The following is an 11,988-nucleotide window of genomic DNA, read 5'->3' as shown; positions in this document are numbered from 1 at the left end:
CTATCATTCCAGTGTTAATACTAATTGTAATTATTTTGCACTATAGCCTATTTATTGCCTTACCTCCATAACTTGCTACATTTGCACACACTGTATATATATTTATTTCTGTTGTATTTTTGACTTTGTTTTGTTTTACCCCATATGTAACTCTGTGTTGTTGTTTTTATCGCACTGCTTTGCTTTATCTTGGCCAGGTCGCAGTTGTAAATGAGAACTTGTTCTCAACTGGCTTACCTGGTTAAATAAAGGTGAAATAAAAAAATATATAAAAAATATAAAAAAAATGCTCAGAGACAGTGTTCTACTGCCCCCACCTGGGACTCCCTAAAAACACGCCCCTTCGATACAGTTACGACTGGAAGTGACTTTTCATGGCAGGTTAGGATGAAAAGTCCTAACCTAATTATCCTAACCTGCTACGTTAATTATCCTAACCTGCTGCGTAAGTTCTCTTAACCTGCTATGAAAAAGTAACTTCTGGTTGTAGCTGTAACGAAGTGGCTTGTTTTTAGGGAATCTCGCCCCCACCTGGGCTAAGAAGCTGGTTCCCCTTCTTTTGGAATCAGATGGCAAAGCACAGTCTTTGGTTTCATTTAAGAATTTCCAACAGCCTCACAAAAATGTGTTCCTCACAAAAATTCTTAAATATATCTGGCCCATGGTTAGGAAACATTTGGAATAGATCTCTTGATTTATCACTAGGGTCTCCCGAGTGGCGCAGTGGTCTAAGGCAGTGCAGGCTGTGCCACTAGTTCGAATCGCTCCAGATTCTACAATAAGTTCTGCTGGAAATACAATTCTGTTTTTAGCCTACTGCTCATGCTTCCTAATGTATAACAAAGATGTTGTAGTATCTGTTTATAAGATGTCTTTGATTGACAGCTGTTCATATTCTCGGCTGACACTTTTATTTAGGACTACATTTCGTACACTTCCGCTAATGTTCGTACTTGTCGGGTTGCTTCGTTTAGCATTTCGGCATTTTTCGTTCAGATTCGAGCCCTGTCGATAGAAATGATTTTCGTCGTCTCCCTCGTTCTCCGTGTTGTTGTTCATCTCCGTGACGCGACAGAGGTGTAGCCTGACGCGGTCTCTTACGTGTCGGTCTGAATAAAAGTGGAGCTCGGAGGACCCGGGAGTGACGAAGCGAGTCTGTGTCGGGTAAGCATCCGATGCGGAGAAGGGGATAGAAAAAAGCCCTGGTGTGTTGGAGAAATCGGTCCAAATCTAACAAAGAGATCATGGCGGCGGTTTTGCAGAGCTACACGATGTTGAGTCAGTCTACAAAGCTAGCCGGCCAGCTATGTGAGAATGGTACTGGAAAAATGGGAGTGAGGCTTGAGTCCTCGAGGAAAGATTGCAACCACAGTAATTATAGTATCAGCATGTTGGCTAGCAGACCTAATTTGGCCATCTAGCTAGCTACATAGCCTGCTGGCAATCGTTAAAAACGTGTAGGTCCGAATGCCTAGCTTGCTAAGCTAACTAGCGGTATAGAATGTTAGCCCAGCCCAACTGTCTGGCTTAGCTACAGACATTTCTCTCCCCAAAGAACTAGCTAACGTTAGTTAGCTTGCAAGATAGTCAGTCTGTGCAAGCACAGCGTGGTTAAATGTTGAATAAGCGTACTACTTAGCAAACGTAGATAAATATCAATTCAACTGTCATAGTTAACCAAATAAAAATGAATTAAGAGGAAATACTCAAGACTTTACCGCATGGGACACATTTTTATATCTACGTTAACTAGCTAGGAGCTATAGCTAGTTAGTCAGGTTAAGTCGATATTTGCTAACTACCACACAGCTTTGATATATCAAGCAACAATATGAACATGACTACATTTCGTACCATTTGGTTGAAACTGAATGTTTTTTCTTACAATCTATTAGTATAACTAGGCAAGTGTCAGCTAGCTACTGACTTATCTTTGTAGCTAAAATTGCTATATACTTATGCTAGCTAGCTACCTGGAAAAAGGCGGCAATAACAGGGTACCTTGTTAGGAAATGTTGACATGTACTGTAGATTATACCGTACATTGAAAATGCACTTTTAAAATGTATAATCATTACCTTCATGCAATGTTGGAACTTATTATCTAGATATACATTGAGCAACACACTCATGCACGATGTCTACGTAGGAGGGAAATTCCAATAAAGAACACATTTTTACCTTAGTAACGTTACTTATTTGTGGTTTGGGATAGTATACCCCATACTTTCAGATAGTCACACGTATTACTACATGTCTGGTATAGCCTACAATCAATCACCTAAACAAATAACAACCTGGTCGTGTATAAAATAGACAGGGGCACAAAAGCCACGGAAACATCACATAGTCAGTGCATAACGTCACTTAAATCAGGCATCTCCAACCCTGTTCCTGGAGAGTTACTGTCCTGTAGGTTTTCACTCCCAACACTGTTTCTGGAGAGTTACCGTCCTGTAGGTTTTCACTCCCAACACTGTTTCGGGAGAGTTACCATCCTGTAGGTTTTCACTCCATCCATGTTCCTGGAGAGCTACTGTCAAATCAAATTTTATTGGCCACATGCGCCGAATACAATAGGTGCAGACATTACAGTGAAATGCTTACTTACAGCCCTTAACCAACAGTGCATTTATTTTTTAATAAAAAAGTAAAATAAAACAACAAAATAAGTGTTGAAAAAAAGAGCAGAAGTCAAATAAAATAACAGTAGGGAGGCTATATATACAGGGGGGTACCGGTGCAGAGTCTATGCGCAGGCACCAGCTAGTTGAGGTGGTTGAAGTAATATGTACATGTGGGTAGAGTTAAAGTGACTATGCATAAATAATTAAGAGTAGCAGCAGCGTAAAAAGATGGGGTGGGGGGGGCAGTGCAAATAGTCCGGGTAGCCATGATTAGCTGTTCAGGAGTCTTATGGCTTGGGGGTAGAAGCTGTTGATTAGTCTTTTGGACCTAGACTTGGCACTCGGGTACCGCTTGCCGTGCAGTAGCAGAGAGAACAGTCTATGACTAGGGTGGCTGGAGTCAATTTTGAGGGCCTTCCTCTGACACCGCCTGGTATAGAGGTCCTGGATGGCAGGAAGCTTGGCCCCAGTGATGTACTGGGCCGTACGCACTACCCTCTGTAGTGCCTTGAGGTCGGAGGCCGAGCAGTTGCCATACCAGGCGGTGATGCAACCAGTCAGGATGCTCTCGATGGTGCAGCTGTATAATCTTTTGAGGATCTGAGGACCCATGCCAAATCTTTTCAGTCTCCTGAGGGGGAATAGGCTTTGTCATGCCCTCTTCACGACTGTCTTGGTGTGTTTGGACCATGATAGTTCGTTAGTGATGTGGACACCAAGGAACTTGAAGCTCTTGTTCCACTACAGGTTGAGAACAGGTCCTGTAGGTTTTCACTCAAACCCAAATCTAACGCACCTGATTCTAATAATTAGCTGGTTGATCATCTGAATTAGGTCAGTTACAAATTGGGGTTGGAGCGAAAACCTACAGGATGGTGTCTGTCCAGGAACAGGGTTGGAGTGAACCTACAGGAGGGTATCTCTTCAGGAAAATGTTCGGAGTGAACCTACAGGAGGGTATCTCTCCAGGAACAGGGTTGGAGAACCCTGAATTAAATCCATACCAAAATCCAGTGGTTTACATTTTGTGTGTAAAACGGACATTCACAGGCTCTCCAGAGTTCTCCACCCTCCAATCCAGCCAACTAAATGACCATGGAAGCGGGCGCCGATACACAGCAGGGTGGTGACACAGCTGTTTCTGAGTCTGAGGCCCAGCAGATCACACTGGCCCAGGTACATTACCCTCATCAACGTTGCCAGACACTTGAATCAAATTAAACTTTATTGATCCTCAGGTGGAAATTCTTTACGAGGGCCTAATTTCTGCGTACATGTATGAGTCTGTATGGCTGCGTTTACACTGGCAGCCCAATTCTGATGATTTTTCAACTCATTTGTCCTTTGACCAATCACGTCAGATCTTTTTTAGAGCTGATATGAATGGTCAAAAGACAAATTGGTGAGTGTAAACGCAGCCATACAGACTTCTTAAAGCTGGCTGCCCGGTCAAACTGAGCAATCGGGGAGAAGGGCAGGTGACCAAGAACCTGCCTGTGTAAATGCAGCCTGTGTGTATAGGGGGCCTCTATAGGTGGGCTGCGTTAAGCAGGGCACAACGTTGTAGAACGTTCAGATATAAATAAGTTACAGTATGTAGAACAGCAGAACTGTTCTCCGTCGACATGAAGAATAATCAATCACTTCTATTCAGTTCTATTCATGGTCTTTGATTGTACCCATTATGTGCATGTAGGCTATACCAGTAGATTCATAAGCTAAAAGATGGACCTGGGCCCGGTTTCCCAAAAGCATCTTAAGGCGAAGTTCATCGTTAGAACCATAGGATCCTATTGTTCTAAGATGAACTTAGCCTTAAGATGCTTTTGGGAAACCGTGGACCATTATAATGTGCATGTATAGGCTACGTTCATGAGCCGTTTCTAATTGTGTGTCTGCTGCAGGTGTCTATGGCTGCAGCACAGGTCTCCTCCAGTGGCCCTACAGTCACCCTAGTGCAGTTACCCAACGGTCAGGACGGTTCAGGTTCACGGGGTCATCCAGGCCTCCCAGCCCTCGGTCATCCAGTCGCCTCAAGTGCAGACTGTCCAGGTGGGCCCCATGCCTCCCTCCCTCCACTACACTAGTCTTATTGTGATATATATAGGAAGGTACATGCAATAGGCCTTGGTAATAAGCAGCAACAGGTCTATATTTGACCTGCACTGTTGGAGCTTGGAGCTTATGAATTTCACTGTACCCTGCAATTAGTGCCTTCGGAAAGTATTCAGACCCCTTGACTTGTTCAAATTTTTGTTACGTTACAGCCTTATTCTAAAATTGATTTTTTTTTTTTTACATTCCTCAGCAACCTACCAATCTACACACAATACCCTATAATGACAAAGCAAAAACAGGTTATTTGAAATTTTAGCAAATTTATCACACACAAAAAACTGAAATATCTGATTTACATAAATATTGCTATGAGATTCGAAATTTAGCTCAGGTGCATCCTTTTTCCATTGATCATCCTTGAGATGTTTCTACAACTTGATTGGAGTCCACCTGTGGTAAATTCAATTGATTAGACATGATTTGGAAAGGCACACAACTGTCTATAAAAGGTCCCACAGTTGACAGTGCATGTCACAGCAAAAACCAAGACATGAGGTCGAAGGAATTGTCCGTAGAGCTCCGAGACGGGATTGTGTCGAGGTACAGATCTGGGGAAGGGTACCAAAACATTTCTGTTCCTTATGTTATACAGTACCAGTCAAAAGTTTTAGAACACCTACTCATTCCAGGGTTTTTCTTTATTTTTACTATTTCCTACATTGTAGAATAATAGTGAAGACATCAAAACTATGAAATAACACATATGGAATCATGTAGTAACCAAAAAAGTGTTAAACAAATCAAAATATATTTTATATTTGAGATTCTTCAAAGTAGCCACCCTTTTGCCTTGATGAAAGTTTTGCACACTCTTGGCATTCTCTCAAGCGGCTTCATGAGGGAGTAACCTGGAATGGATTTCAATTAACAGGTGTGCCTTGTTAAAAGTTAATTTGTGGAATTTCTTTCCTTCTTAATGCATTTGAGCCAATCAGTTGTGTTGTGACCAGGTAGGGGTGGTACACAGAAGATAGCCCTATTTGGTAAAAGACCAAGTCCCTATTATGGCAAGAACAGCTCAAATAAGCGAAGAGAAATTACAGTCCATCATTACTTTAAGACATGATGGTCAGTCAATCCGGAACATTTCAAGAACTTTGAAAGTTTCTTCAAGTGCAGTCTCAAAAACCATCAAGCGCTATGATGAAACTGGCTGTCATGAGGACCGCCACAGGAAAGGAAGACCCAGAGTTACCAGCCTCAGAAATTGCAGCCCAAATAAATGATTCACAGAGTTCAAGTAACAGACACATCTCAACATCAACTGTTCAGAGGAGACTGTGTGAATCAGGCCTTCATGGTCAAATTTCTGCAAAGAAACAACTACAAAAGGACACCCAATAAGAAGAAGAGACTTGCTTGGTTCAAGAAACTCGAGCAATGGACATTAGACTGGTGGAAATCTGTCCTTTGGTCTGATGAGTCCGAATTTGAGATTTGTTTCCAACCGCCGTGTCTTTGTGAGACACAGAGTAGGTGAACGGATGATCTCCGCATGTGTAGTTCCCACCGTGAAGCATGGAGGAGGAGGTGTGATGGTGTGGGGGTGCTTTGCTGGTGACACTGTCAGTGATTTATTTAGAATTCAAGGCACACTTAACCAAAAAGTAATAAAGGGGAGTATATATATAAAAAACATGGGGGATTGGAAGTGATGCAGACAATTACATTGATAGAAGTTACAATCCATCTGCAATATTAAGCTGATAATGAAGCCCCGGGAAAAAGAAAAAAAAAGGAGAGTGATGGAGTGCTGCATCAGATGACCTGGCCTCCACAATCACCCGACCTCAACCCAATTGAGATGGTTTGGGATGAGTTGGTCGGCAGAGTGAAGGAAAAGCAGCCAACAAGTGCTCAGCATATGTGGGAACTCCTTCAAGACTGTTGGAAAAGCATTCCAGGTGAAGCTGGTTGAGAAGAATGCGTGCAAAGCTTTCATCAAGGCAAAGGGTGGCTACTTTGAATAATCAACAATCTAAAATCTATTTTGATTTAACACTTTGTTGGTTACTACATGATTCCATATGTGTTATTTCATTGTTTTAATGTCTTCACTATTATTCTACAATGTAGAAAATAGTAAAAAAATAAAGAACAACCCTTGAATGAGTAGGTGTGTCCAAACTTTTGACTGGTACTGTATATAAACTCCCAGTCATTTATTGGCTAAAAATAAAGGAGGCACAGTGATGCCGAAACGTTGGTGTTTTCCAATAAATTACTGGAGGTTTATATATAGTGTGTGGCTCTTTATTTATTTTATAGCTTACATTTTATTTGCTGTTAGTCAGCACCTCCACACAAAATGATTTTCTCTTAGACTTCCTTAATTTATAAAATACATTTTCCCAAGACAAATATGATTATTCATGTTCTGAATCGTTCAGTGAGGTCTTTCTCTAACATACACTGCTCAAAAAAATAAAGGGAACACTTAAACAACACAATGTAACTCCAAGTCAATCACACTTCTGTGAAATCAAACTGTCCACTTAGGAAGCAACACTGATTGACAATACATTTCACATGCTGTTGTGCAAATGGAATAGACAACAGGTGGAAATTATAGGCAATTAGCAAGACACCCCCAATAAAGGACTGGTTTTGCAGGTGGTGACCACAGACCACTTCTCAGTTCCTATGCTTCCTGGCTGATGTTTTGGTCACTTTTGAATGCTGGCGGTGCTTTCACTCTAGTGGTAGCATGAGACGGAGTCTACAACCCACACAAGTGGCTCAGGTAGTGCATCTCATCCAGGATGGCACATCAATGCGAGCTGTGGCAAGAAGGTTTGCTGTGTCTGTCAGCGTAGTGTCCAGAGCATGGAGGCGCTACCAGGAGACAGGCCAGTACATCAGGAGACGTGGAGGAGGCCGTAGGAGGGCAACAACCCAGCAGTAGGACTGCTACCTCCGCCTTTGTGCAAGGAGGAGCAGGAGGAGCACTGCCAGAGCCCTGCAAAATGACCCCCAGCAGGCCACAAATGTGCATGTGTCTGCTCAAACGGTCAGAAACAGACTCCATGAGGGTGGTATGAGGGCCCGACGTCCACAGGTGGGGTTGTGCTTACAGCCCAACACCGTGCAGAACGTTTGGCATTTTCCAGAGAACACCAAGGTTGGCAAATTCGCCACTGGCGCCCTGTGCTCTTCACAGATGAAAGCAGGTTCACACTGAGCATGCGGATGCTTTAGTCCAGGTCTGGGAGGAGATCCCTCAGGAGACCATCCGCCACCTCATCAGGAGCATGCCCAGGCGTTGTAGGGAGGTCATACAGGCACGTGGAGGCCACACACACTACTGAGCCTCATTTTTACTTGTTTTAAGGACATTACATCAAAGTTGGATCAGCCTGTAGTGTGGTTTTCAACTTTAATTTTGAGGGTGACTCCAAATCCAGACCTCCATGGGTTGATACATTTGATTTCCATTGAAAATGTGTGTGATTTTGTTGTCAGCACATTCAACTATGTAAAGAAAAAAGTATTGAAGATTATTTCATTCATTCAGATCTAGGATGTGTTATTTTAGTGTTCCCTTAATTTTTTTTGAGCAGTGTATTAACATTATATCCAAAAAGTCAGATTTCATAACCTAATACATCCGATAATAAGCACTTAGCTCTGTTGACATAAGCGGTGCAGGTTTCTCGTAACACATTTTTAGAAATTTACATTTTGTGGTCAAAGTTTGTTTCCGTGGTTCGCAAAAAGCTAAATTAGCATGACACGAGCTGAATTAAATGTAAAAGGCTTTGAAATAAAAGGCTTTGTATACCCTTAGTGCGCCATTGACATTTCAGAGATACGCTTGTTTTTGTGAGATATCTGCGAAGAATTACAGGAATTTCAAACTAATATGAAAAGTGTATATCCATCTTACCTCTATTGTTTTGTGTCGTGCGGATTCTAGAAGAAAGATGACGAGTTCAACTGGAAAGTGATCCTGTCAGTTAGCCAGTAGCCTTCATTCCTGCACAGAATCCAGCCTAGCTGACGCCATGCAATTTTCCAGATTTTTAACCACTTTTTTTTCCTCTGGCCTCCATTGATTTAGTCGCCCTAATTCTGGCCATCCTACAAGGGTAAACCCTCCAATAACTTTTGAACAGATTATGATAGAGACTTGAGGGTTGGACCATTGGTTTTCTTAGAGGAGGATCTACACAATTAACACCATTTTACCCATTGGTCAAAATATGCATTTTTGATTGGACACCCTATAAACTGCAACTCTTGTGTTTGACCGTGTGTCAGATTTCTACAGTTGCAGAGGATTCCCAGGACTCCCAGGAGTCGGTGGACAGTGTGACAGACTCTCAGAAGAGGAGGAGATTCTGTCCAGACGCCCTTCCTACAGGTACCACTCCTCCACAGGGCCGCTCTCTCAGCCTCAGGGCAGCATTAAATGATCCCAATCTGGCAACATTACTGTCATGTGGACTCAGTGTTGCTAGATAGGGATTTAAAAACTAAATACAAAATGCAGATTGGGTGCCATTTTGGCTCTGGGCTGTGAATGAAATCTGACAACACATTGTTGACAGAGTCTGAGACATTGGTTGGGATTGTGTTTGTTGTCCCTTGCAGGAAGATCCTGAACGACCTGTCGTCCTGACGTGTCGGCGGTCCCGCCCGATCGAGGAGGAGAAATCGGAGGGCGACTCGACCCCCGCCATCACCACCGTTACTATGCCCACATCATGCCCCATCTACCAGACGGCCAGCGCCAGTACAGTACGTTACCCCTCCCTACTCACTCCCAATGGTACAGATCTAGGATCTAGATCTGCTTCCCCTCCACCAATCCCCTTGAGGGGAAAATGCTAAACTGACCCAAGATCAGCATCTAGGGGCAACTTCCCCCGTACTCCAGTTTCATCATGGCCATATTTGAAGCGTGCCTGGCTCGTTCTAGTTTGTCCAAGGCATACTTACTTTATATTTGATGAGTCGTGTATGGTCAATGACTATAGTGGAAATAGGGTCATGTTCAGTAGGGATATTTTTTTTAAACTGAATGAAACAGGAAGGTACTACCTGAACATGTCCAATAATGACAGATGTTCATTTTCTGTTGCAAAACGTTTCTCTACGGTTTGCCCTGCTGAACATGACCGAGCAGACCGCTGAAATGTTCCTAACCTGTCCATCATCCACTAACCCCGCCTCCTCCTCGGCAGTCGCCATCACCCAGGGCGGCGCCATCCAGCTGGCCAATAACGGTACGGATGGCATGCAGGGGATGCAGACGCTGACCATGACCAACGCGGCGGGCGCCCAGCAGGGCACCACCATACTGCAGTACGCTCAGACCTCCGATGGACAGCAGATCCTGGTGCCCAGCAACCAGGTGGTAATGCAAGGTGAGAAACTCTTGGACCACGGGCGGCCCCACCCTCGTTGAAGTTGCAATTCTTATGGGGTGCCCGTCAGTTGTTCATCAGCTAGTACATTCCCACGTCTAAACAGAACAGTTTTTTCTGCATGACTGGATCTCATGCAGTCACACATAACACAAACAACTCCTTTATGCCTACAATCAGAATTTCTTGACGTAAACGCTAACACGTAATGCTACGATCCCTTCTGTTTCCCAGCTGCCTCTGGAGAAGTGCAGACCTACCAGATCCGTACAGCCAACACCAGCAGCATGACTCCTGGGATGGTGATGGCCTCCTCTCCAGCCCTGTCCGGCCAGGAAGGCCCAGAGGTAGTCGTCACCCGCAAGAGGGAGGTCAGACTGATGAAGAACAGGTAGGTGGAGTAGAGGCCATAGATACTATAGCACTGTTAGCTAGGGTTATGTTGATCACTTTAATGAAGGGTGTTGGGTGAAATGGTAGCCTATATCCTATAATGTAAATTTATCATATTGTTTATATGGAACTCCTACTTATAAACCTACGTAATAAAGTTGAGGTAATGTTAAGTGAACACATGAGTAACATGATGATGATGTTAAGATTTGCTTAGCTGAGGCAGACATACAGTACTGTGTGTTTGTGACAGGGAGGCGGCCCGGGAGTGTCGCCGGAAGAAGAAGGAGTACGTCAAGTGTCTAGAGAACCGTGTGGCCGTTCTGGAGAACCAAAACAAAACCCTCATTGAGGAACTGAAGTCACTTAAAGACTTGTACTGCCACAAATCAGAGTAGTGCCCCCCAGGCCCTGAGTGGTGTGTCCCCCATGTACAGAGACTCACCACAGAGCCATGCATCTGGCACCACCCTCCCCCCTTTCTATCTGGGTTTTCTTTTTAAAAAGCGCTACCAGTCTAGAAGACCTACAGGAAGAGGAAAACCAACAAGGAAAACCTTACACAATTTCTCCACTTTTTCATGAGTACTCCTAAAAATGACCTAATTATTACCCCTAAAAAGGATGCCCTCATGAGTACCCCTAAAAAGGATGACCTCATGAGTACCCCTAAAAAGGATGACCTCATGAGTACCCCTAAAAGGATGACCTCATGAGTACCCCTAAATGGATGACATTATGAGTACTTACCATCATGAGTACCCCTAAAAAGGATGAGGTGGAGCACGCACTGTTTCTCCACCAATAGAATGGGGCCCCTAGTGGAGTGGAATGTGGGATCTTACAGTGGAAGGTATCATGTATATCCACTACACTGCTGCTAACTAACCAGTCTCAAGATGTCAGATACCAGGAAAACACCAGCCGTGGAGGACTAGGACCCCTCTGCCCACCATTAACTACCCTATAGAATTATTCTGAGTTTGGCCTGTCTGCCTGCGCCACACGTTGGAAATGAATTTGGAAAGATTGTCATCTTTTTGAGTGCTACACTATTTAGTATTTAGGCTGATGATTGGTTTAACTCTTCTGTTACTTACGCTTTATGTGGACTGTAGATCCCAACCACTGTCATATGAAATGTATTATCTTTGAGCTTGAGTTGGGTTATCATGTATTGCATTTTTCTGCTTGCAAACTTTTGTTATTCTGCTTTGTGTTACCAGCCTTGCTAAGTTGGGGGAAAACACATCTGGTGGCTGTTTTGGGGTAGGGGTAGGAGATGGATCGTGGGTGGATTGACTGTATCAACTAACAGGCATTAAAAAGGTAAACTCAGCGATATTACTTAGATGCAGAAAGTAAACAGCATAGTGGGTAAATTTCCGCAACAACTAAGAGCGTTGAAGAGCGAGGCTCAACTTCTCCGCTGTTTTGGTGCCCTGGCTACCACGCTGTATACAGCGTGAAGAGAACCTGGG

The 11,988-nt window shown here is 43.6% G+C and overlaps 1 pseudogene; it reads left to right on the top strand.

Annotated features, from left to right (window-relative positions):
- Positions 1–981: 981 nt before the first annotated feature.
- Positions 982–10,909, top strand: LOC123481730 (annotated as a pseudogene).
- The last annotated feature ends 1,079 nt before the right edge of the window (positions 10,910–11,988 follow it).

The sequence above is a fragment of the Coregonus clupeaformis genome, chromosome 23, assembly GCF_020615455.1.
Source record: "Coregonus clupeaformis isolate EN_2021a chromosome 23, ASM2061545v1, whole genome shotgun sequence".
NCBI lineage: Eukaryota > Metazoa > Chordata > Actinopteri > Salmoniformes > Salmonidae > Coregonus > Coregonus clupeaformis.
The sequence above is the reverse complement of the archived record's forward strand: the minus strand, read 5'-3'. Positions and strand labels throughout refer to the sequence as shown.